Source organism: Leuciscus leuciscus (assembly GCF_965113295.1).
Source record: "Leuciscus leuciscus genome assembly, chromosome: 1".
NCBI lineage: Eukaryota > Metazoa > Chordata > Actinopteri > Cypriniformes > Leuciscidae > Leuciscus > Leuciscus leuciscus.
In genome coordinates this window covers 52,250,084-52,259,857 of record NC_138725.1, presented here as the reverse complement: position 1 = coordinate 52,259,857, position 9,774 = coordinate 52,250,084, and the positions used below count along the sequence as shown (strand labels likewise).

The following is a 9,774-nucleotide window of genomic DNA, read 5'->3' as shown; positions in this document are numbered from 1 at the left end:
TCTTGGTCCAGACAGCAGGGGGCATTGGTCTATCTCTTTTTTAAATATATTTTTAAATATTGAAGGCTATTTATGAAACTCAATATATTTAGCATCTTGTGTCAGTTCAATGGTTCACATTTGAAAGTTGTCACATCTTCTGACTATAGATTCAGGGTTTCTTAGACTGTGTTATGTGAATGAGATATGCAAGTGATTCCTGTTGAATTCACATGGACATTCAACTCACTTAGCATAGTTTACCTCACATATATCTTCTCAAGATCAAATTCAGTAATCTTCCAACATGCTTTACAAGGTTTTGTAAAGTTATTGTTTCTACCTGTCTGGCAGACCTCCAAGCAAAAGCACACCTTCTTACCTAGTCTAGCAGCTTCACAACCGAAAATATCTCTGTTCTCACTCCTCCTCTATGGATTGGTGTTCAGGTGTTCATGTCGACTTTAAAATGGAAAGGAATGTAGGACATTCGTTGAAAGCAGGGTGTGAATTGCCTTAAAAAAACTGGAATAGTATTTTGTACTGACAATTTAGTATAGTTCACTTACACAAGCATTCTAGTAACGAAAAAAGAACTGTATAGAGTACTTGATCATTTACTTTAGATTTACTCTTGACTTAGTGTAGCTACTCAGAATTAATGACTCCCAGAGTCAGAGTGCATTGCAGCATGAACAAATTAAGCAATTGCTTTGTTTTAATGTTTTAAAGTGTGATTTGCTGTCTTGTATCAGTAGTAGCACAACAAAAACAGGAAATAAAATTGTTATTGTTCAAATTAATAACTTACTACTCTTCGTTTGAAACCACAAATAGGCCTAACTGATTTCTTGTTGAATCGCTGCATCAATAGAAAGAGAATTACAAGCCTATAAACAAAGTTCCAAGTGCCCAACCAAAGGGAACAGTAATCAACATAATGCGGGGCAAAACATTTTAGGAAAATCAACATCAGTTTATGAAGTCAGCTTATGTGGTGTTCTCTCATTTTTTTCAGCTGTAGCCTATTGACAATTCAACATTCAAGATGACTTTGGGAAATGAGTGAATGCAACCAAAAAAAAAAAAAAACTGTAGAAGTGGAGGATATGAGATTAAGATTTAAGATTTAAGGCACTCAATATGGCACTCAAACCAACCAATTAGGCTAATCTTAACATGGGTTTTCTGAGTAGCCTATAGGCTTAAGGCAACTGGTGGTTGCCACCAGTCCAGTAAAATACAAGATCCCATAGGCAATTCCAAGGTAAAATGAAATCGGGATTTGTCCCATATTTTACATAGGCCTACACATAGCTCAACTCTTAATGATTTTGCAGTGTGTATTAGAATACTGTAGCAAATATTAAGAAATCAATTGCACAAAAATTAGTAGAGAAGCTCATTTGCGCGTGATTGTATTTTAGCGTCTGTTTCCATAGCGACGGTCACAGAGTCTTGACTACGAGATCAAGTGTCGTAAACATTTGCCTTTTTAAACACGCAGAGCTCAAGTCCGTCTGTTAAACGCAAGATGCTCTCCAAATATAGGGCTGAATGTGAAAAAAGTATAATATGCCAGTTTTATATAGTGCTTATTAAATGTAAGATTTTATATCATTTTAATTTGTATCTATCATGTAATGCCGTCACAAACATTCATTAGTTTCATTATCATGGACATTTAGTTTGTTTTCACTGGTTTCTTGTCTTCCTTTGTTCAATTTTCCCGCCATTCTTTAGTTGTGATGGTCTGTTTACTCCTCAGTTGTCCAGTCTCGTTAATGCAGCAGTTTGTAAAACAGTTTCTCAGCCTGTTGTCATTGGAGTTTTTGAGTGGGGATTATTAAAGCTGTTTTACCTGATCATCATCTTATTGGTCCTTCCTGCAACTGAGCATTGACTATGCATGGAAACAAATAAAAACATTTAGCATATCTTGCATAAAGCAAACTATGAAAGGTAGTGATTAACTTTGCATTTGCCTATTTTAAGCTCTTTTGTAAATAGTGCCTTAAAATGACCGAAATAAGATTATAGAAAACAAACTTGTTTCACATTGACACGCCCCTCCAATGTCACAATTCAGGTATCATCTAGAACAGGGATTCCATATCTTTTTTGTCAACTGAAGCCTTTGGTCCTAAAATGTTTTCCTTTTCTTTAACTCACAAACAACAATCTCAACATTTGATCAGTCCTTCATGGACATCATCATCCAACTATAATCAGCATTTTCTCTGCTTATGCAAGCGGTGAAATTGGCGTGACAAGGCTTTTGCGTTGTTAATTAGCTCACATTTCTTGTTTTGAACTATTTAAATGAGACGAAACCAGCCTTTACTGCATGTGTGAGTATAGTCCAAACCCTTAGGATTTAGTTTTTCTTGGTTGTAGAACAAGTCTTCACACTTCTAGCTTGCTTGCTAATAGATCAGCTCAGGAAAGTGCCTTAGATCTGATTGATTGAATGATGAGATCAGTGCAGTTGGGGATTTGAATGGGTGTATTTGTGTGCGTCTTAATGAGTCAAAGTGAGGAGTTTAAGCTTTCCAATGTCACTAATACGCTTATCTGCTTCTTTAGTTCACCTAAACCCATTAGAAAGATCTACATAATCCTTGCCTACAATCCACTTCACTGCAGCCACCTTAAAGGTTTGAACTTGTATATAAATAAAACCACTCATTAGAAGTCACCTTTGGCTATATAGGTAGGATCTGCTAAGTGAGTTAATGAGAGCCGTTTTTGTTTGAGAAACAAATTCAGTTACAATGCTGAACCATTTTAAAATCTTTATTCAATTTTGTAAGCATCTGAGACACATCATTTACATCAAATAATGAGATCTTCCAAACTGTCAACAAACAGATCAATACAAACAGCCATAAAAGGGGAGGAGAGGTTGGTGGTTTTTGGAATCCATGTAAGCTTCACATGAGTAGAGAAGGGAAGAGACACAAGTATGGTCTCTGCTGCCAAACCACAAACCCCATCATTTAGTCCAGTGCCATGAGCTACAGGGAATGCTGGGAAGGTGGAGGACTCAGTGCAGTAAACCCCTGAGAACAAACACAAATATGATGATGACAGTTACAAAATTCAACAATGCGATTGAGCTATTGACAATTTTTATTAGGGATGCACAATATATATGTGTGTGTGTGTGTGTGTGTGTGTGTGTGTGTGTGTGTGTGTGTGTGTGTGTGTGTGTGTGTGTGTGTGTGTGTGCAGTAGAAATGAATTTTAAAGAAATTGAAAAGTTGTCTCAATCATGAAGTTAAACACATTAAAAATTTTAAATGCATTAAAAAAATGTATACATTTATTTGTATTTATTCTATGTATCCCCAATTATTAGACCATTCCAATCTAATGTTCCACACTGTGACACAGTACATAACAATGCCTGAACTGACATAAAATATACATCTGACAAAGTTGAGGGGAATGAAGCAAGTTAATAAACATTACTTTTCCTACATGTTGAGCTCCTCATGAAGCCTCAGCATTGCTCTTCACACAGGCAGCAAACGCCTCCATCAGCTCCTTACACGCTTCCTCGCCATTCTCCTTTACACTGAAGCACAAAGAACACACGGTCATTACTCCAGCACACATGGGCCTATACACACACTCATTCACATCAACATATCACATATACAACTTAAAAAATGCTGAACTGTGTAAAAAAAAAAAAAAGTTCTGTACCACACACTGTAAAGACATACATAACTTTAGCCATAAAATGTGAATTCATGACAGGCCAGATTCTACTGGGACTGAATGAGACAGTATGAATCCATTTGTGCGAGTGAGATTATTTGAGCCTCTCCACACCAAACAACGGCAGACACTGACACACTGCATTAGAGTGATGGAGCGAAAAACAAGGGCTGGAATAACAGCGCGAAGGGAGGGAAAAAAATGCAAAGAGAGGGAGGCAGATAATCCATCTGAAAGAGAGAGCCCTAGATTCACGTGACAAAGCAAGCAGGTAATGAAAAAGAGACATGCCTTCTGCTAAAAGAGGGAGATGTCGTGACAGAGAGAGCCCCTCCACTGGTTAGAAAATGATTTCAGTGTCTCCTCCCCCACAGATCATCTGCTGCATCTCACACGCTGACATAAGCGAGCTCTCCCTCTCCTCAGTGAGCAGTGATGTAACACACAGCTGGTCAATTTAAATATAAAGAGCCTTATGCAGACTGGTTCTAATAAGCCATGTGACGTAGGTATATGGATGCATGGGGGATTGCACTCGCCAAGGGCATTTCCTTTTCATAGGCAGCCATTTTAATACTTCAGGGATTCAGAGAGGACATGCATGGGAAGAATGGACCATTGTGAAACAAGACTAATCAACAGTGTGAGACAAGCTACCTTCTATAATACAAAAAAACAATTAGGGTCAGATTATGTCCTTATCCTCAGCAACCAATGACTGGAGATCACCAAACCATTTTAGGTCAACTGGAAAACCACTCATGTTTTGGTCTGCATATAATGAACCAGAACATGGTTATTTTTTATTTGGGAGTCAAATATTGAAACTCTTTAACCTGTGGTATACAAATAAATGGTTGAAAAAGCACAATCTATTTAAAAACTAGTGTTAAATGGGTAGTTCACCCAAAAATGAACATTCTGTAATAATTTACTCTCTCCCTCTCTCATGTTGTTCCCAAACTGTATGTCTTACTTTCTTTTGTGGAACTTAAAAGATGTTCTGAGAAACTGTTTGGTTACCAACATTCTTCAGAATATCTTGTTTTGTGTTCCGCAGAAGAACGAACGATTTGGAATCACATGAGGGTGAGTAAATGATGACAGAATTTTCATTTTTGGGTGAACAATTCCTTCAAGACAGATACACTGTTTAAAATGTGTTAAATCACTGCAAGAGTGCATTAAATAAACCGAAGTGTGCTGTTTGGGAGTCAAATATTGGAACTCCTTATTCTGGGGTGTAAAACTACAATGATAGCAAAAATGAACAGTCAAATGGGAAGATGATGATCACCTTCCCCAAATTAAGACTGAATAATTCACATGATGGCCAGTCCTCCACATATATAATGCAAAAGGAAAAAGGGCACGGCTCAGGAGTGCTCTTAAACACAACAAATAGGAAATAGTACTCTAAAAAATTGGATAGCTTCACTTGGCTATAGAAAAATTCAACTAGAATCTAATAACTATTGAGTCCATATGCAATTGATTAGTAGATCAGCTCCATGTGGAGCTCCTACAACTAAGCTCATCATGTGCTGATAAACCACAGGTCTTTGTTTATTGATAGATTGAGTAACACTGTTTACCCTGAGGGGGGCTTCTGCAAAACTAGAATAATGCATTCCAACTGCTACAGGAACAGGCATGCTAACATAAATGAGGAGGTTTGCTTTTGAGTGTAAAAAATGGACTTCTGCTTTGCATTATAATTCTTGAAAGGACACACTTAAAACAAAATGGCTGCATCCTAACTCTATGGCTGAGTTAGTAAAAGATAGAGAACACCTCAAGGTCATAAGGTCATATGAAATGCACAAATTTACACTGCCAGAGAGCAGCAACAGGAGATCTGAAGGTCAAATGTTCCACAACACACTACAAGATACATTCTCCCAGTGAATAACTGCTGGCTTCTGGGGTTAAACCTGTAACGGTAATCCTCTTCTGATTTTAAAGCCCATGATGAATCCCCTTTGTGGAGTAGCATGACAAAAAAACTGACAAGATGGCCACTGTGACATGCTTATGCCAGGTGTAAAATGATCTAGTAAATAGAACATGCCACTCTGTAAAATAAATAACAGAAACACACATCTACACATAACCATGTACGAGTGCACTATAAATACCAGTGTGGTGTACGTTACTTAAATGTCGGCCTTCAGTGAGTTTAAACATTCAGCTAGTCAGCAACACATGCAAGATGCTGGTCAAAATGATCACAGAAAGGTCAATGACAAACTGACCTGCTAATAGAGTTTCAACTGTAAACAGTTCTGCCATTCCATATTTTTCCAATAGTCTTAGTCATGTCTGTCCCTGCAGCCTCCCATTCTCATGTTTGAGTGGTGACTGCTCACATGAGAGGAAATTACTGATGTTTGCAAATTTTCTCAATTTTTCCAGCCCTCTCACCAATGCTTACTGGATTAGTGGATTTTGTTGGTTTTATATCCTGTAAATGGAGGTGATTGTGATAGACAGGTCATGCTTCAGATGGAACAGTGACACATTATTCAACCAAATTCTTAACCCCACACCCTCCCCCTATCAGGTCCTAGCACACCAAAGGTCAGGGTCTGTGCAACCTTATCTGCGTTCGCATGCTGCCCAGGCCTGTCGACACTACAAACACCAAAAGCAGCCAATCTGCATTTTTGGGTGGGTTAGTGGGTGTGGGGATTCGGGTCAAAATACAGCTTGAGCAATGGCTGGTGTTAATGATCAGGAGAAAGGGTACACAATGAAACCATAAAAAGTAGAGAAGACATAACATTTCAAATGAACGTTCATCACTTGCCATCACAACCCCCTTCATTTTCAGGATATAAAACCAACAATACCAATAAGTGGGAGGGCAGGGAGAAACGGAGAAAAGGTTTATTCGCAAACATCAGTAATTCCCTCTCATTTCAGTGGTCAACCCTCAAATATGACAAAGCGAGCCCATGGAGACTGCAGGGACAGAAATGGCGAAGACTGAGAGGGTAAAACAAGGATGGGAGGACGAGCGAGAGGAAAAGTATGACGTAGTCACATTCCCAACGGCCAATCAGCCGTGAGGAAGAACTGAAGTTGAAGATAAAGCCCAGAATGCTCTTAATGAGCAACCCCATCAACCCCCCACTGCTGCTGCCAACTTGGATAAAACTGACACCAATCAAACCATTTAAAAAACTCACAAAACTTAATCGAGTTACATCTTATTAAAAATACTGGATCCCCCTGCGCGAACCTTTCACTTCGCATTCGTCGAAAGGTCCTTCCTTCCCTCCATTTTGGATCGCCATCACAATGTAGAATTTACACAGCATATCATAATTCTATTGAATACCATAAATCCCACCACGATCCTAACTATTTGAGACCTATAATAAAGCTATGTAGGAATAAACCTACATATCGAAGAATCAGAATTTAACAAATATTCATGCGGTCCATACAGGGTTGCAGAACGGACCAGAATTATGGACTATACATGACTGCTACCCTAGTCACTTACCATTTGTCTAAATCTGCCTTGATGGCCACACAGGGTGCTGGGACAGCGGTCTCAGCAGGAGCTGCAGTCTCTGAGTCCGACATGGTCTATGGTGTTGGTGTTTATGCGTGCCTGCTCTGTGCGCTCCTGTGGTTGCATGTGCAGAAGAAAAAAAGAGAATGGGGAGTTAGAGTTGGCAAGCGGGAGGGGGAGTGTACATAGTACAGGGTGGGGGTGGGAGGGGTAGACATGAGAGTGCACATATGTGTGCATGCACAAGAGATCAAACAGTGATCGGCTTCAACCATACTCAGCAAAGACACCATTTTAAAAGTTTGGTCCTTCAAACACAAAAAGTACGATGAGAAGTATGCAGCAGAGAAACTTGCATTTGGACACAGAAAGCAGCACTACTTGCTGTGTTATGTCATGGACTGTGCATGGACACCCCCTAATGGCAACATGTTTTCATGACATGTGCACTGCTTCAAGGCTTCTCAAGCAATTTAAATGACATCCAATTTATTATATTTCAATTATTGGGTTAAAAGGTTTACAGATACATCTGTATCTGAGTATGAGTATAAACAAAAAAGACATTAAAAAGGTTAAATAAAAACCTTTTTTTTAACAAATATTAACACATTTTACAGCTTTTTTATTTAACTATTTTTAGATATTAAACTAAAAACAAAGGCTTACCTTCCCTATATTTACATTTATGTATACTAATGTAGCTCATGTAAACAGATTAATTAAATAATATTTCTTATAATACGACGTCATAGGAGGTATATATTTTTTTTATATAATAATAATAATAATAAAAGTCAAAACCAGCCACTTTAGAGCGCATCACATTTATAACTTCCCCTTTAAACTATTGTGAGTTGCGCACTACAGTAGCCGCTTTTTCACTGTGGGGCCAGTGAGAGCCAGGGATACGTGCAGGGCGGGGCCAAAGCCTCGGACCTCGAGCCCTGAGGCCAAAATGTTTTAGGCCTACTGAAGCTCAGACGTAGCCTAGTCTTTGAAAAAAACGCAATTTTCTCAGCTTTTTGTTCAAAATGTTGCTTTAAAAAAAAATAGTTAGGGAGGGGAGAGGGGGCTATAAAAGTTATGGGAATATAATCACAAATGCAGGCGGTGGCTGGCAACAAAAAAAAAAAAAAAAAAAAGTTCAATCAATCCGTCTAATCCATTCAAATACGCCTAAACTAATGTCACGTTGACGCAGTTTGGGTTGGATGCACATCAAGAAATGTTAATCATATCAATAGTAGTAGCCTACAGGACTTAAAAGTAGGCCTACGGGCTATATATTCTTTTACAATGTATAGCCTATTTAAGTTCATTATTTGTATTATAATTTTTCCACCATAGTTTATTTCTCTTTTTTGTTTGCATTATGTTCGCTGAATAAACAAAATTAATTTAAGGCTTAAATGCCTGTTCCATTAATGTCAAATTTGAACGCTGTTACCTATCTTGCCATTCTTTTTAAAACGTATTCGACACGTGGATACTTTTAACTGCAACAAAAGAACGTTTCTGGCATACCTGTTACTTTTCGAATATCTGAAACTTTTGCGGATCTCTGCAACAACTCATCTCCTCAACGGTCAGTTGAAAAGTTAAGCTTGGTTAAGCCTACTTGTCGGTCTAAATCAAGAGAATGCGATAAAACCTTAAATGACTAAAAGCAACAGGCGCATCTGAAAATGACGGAGGTACTAAACTGCGACCAGAACACGGTGTTCTCTGTACAATCAACTCTCATTCATGTATATTTACACTGCTGTCAACGAGCTAAAGTGTTTTTAATTACATTTGCATTAAATGCCAACCAATTACTTTACCTGGATCTGCAGCCCGGAAGGATCTGACAAGAGTTAACTGAAAAACAAAATGAATATTGTTGAACTGAGTTGCCTACTACTGGATCCACGCCTCCTTCTCTAGGATTCTTTGAGGAGAAACGCCCCATAACGCAGCGGGCACACTAGAATACAAAACTGTTCTCGCTTTAATATTACAAAGCTGTTTATTGGAATTGTTGTCCTTCAATACATAATGTTATGGCAGTGGGGTGGGGGTCTACTGATGAGGTATTTAGGGGTTTGTCAAATTAAATGTATAAGTTCCCTAAAATATATGTGAAATGTAAGTTCCCTGAAAAATATGAGCTGTTTGGAAATAATTTAACCCAATTTGAGCAAACAGAATGAATGAATGATTTTAACATAATATAAAATTATTAAGATAAAATGTTACATAAGGCCTAAAGTTTTACATTTCAAGGTCGTGTAAGGTTATGCACTGTAACTGGCTCAATAAAAACAATAAAATAACAACTAGATGAAAAAGTTCGTAGACAAACTTTAAGTTGGCATGAAAAACCCTTGCCAGAAAGTTTGAAGAATTTTTAAAAGCTTGAAGTTTGAAGGTTTTTAGTTTTAATTAGTTTAAGTTTTAGTTTTTAAAAATTTGTAGAAGTTTGAAGGTTCTCAGTTTAGAAATATTAGAAGGGAAGCTTAAGTCTTGATTGATTAGAAATAGTACATAGAATGGCAGCTAAT

At 37.9% G+C, this 9,774-nt stretch overlaps 1 long non-coding RNA gene across 2 annotated transcripts; it reads right to left on the bottom strand.

The window, feature by feature from the left end:
* Positions 1 to 2,759: 2,759 nt before the first annotated feature.
* On the bottom strand, positions 2,760 to 9,200 carry LOC309481007. Of its 2 annotated transcripts, none has more exons than XR_014199824.1 (4): positions 9,055 to 9,200; positions 7,217 to 7,342; positions 3,454 to 3,559; positions 2,760 to 3,041 (listed from the first exon to the last, which is right to left on the bottom strand). It is a non-coding gene; the product is annotated as an uncharacterized lncRNA (long non-coding RNA). The 2 variants fall into 2 exon arrangements; XR_014199825.1 differs by lacking the exon at positions 9,055 to 9,200 and adding an exon at positions 8,756 to 8,776.
* Between the last annotated feature and the right edge of the window lie 574 nt (positions 9,201 to 9,774).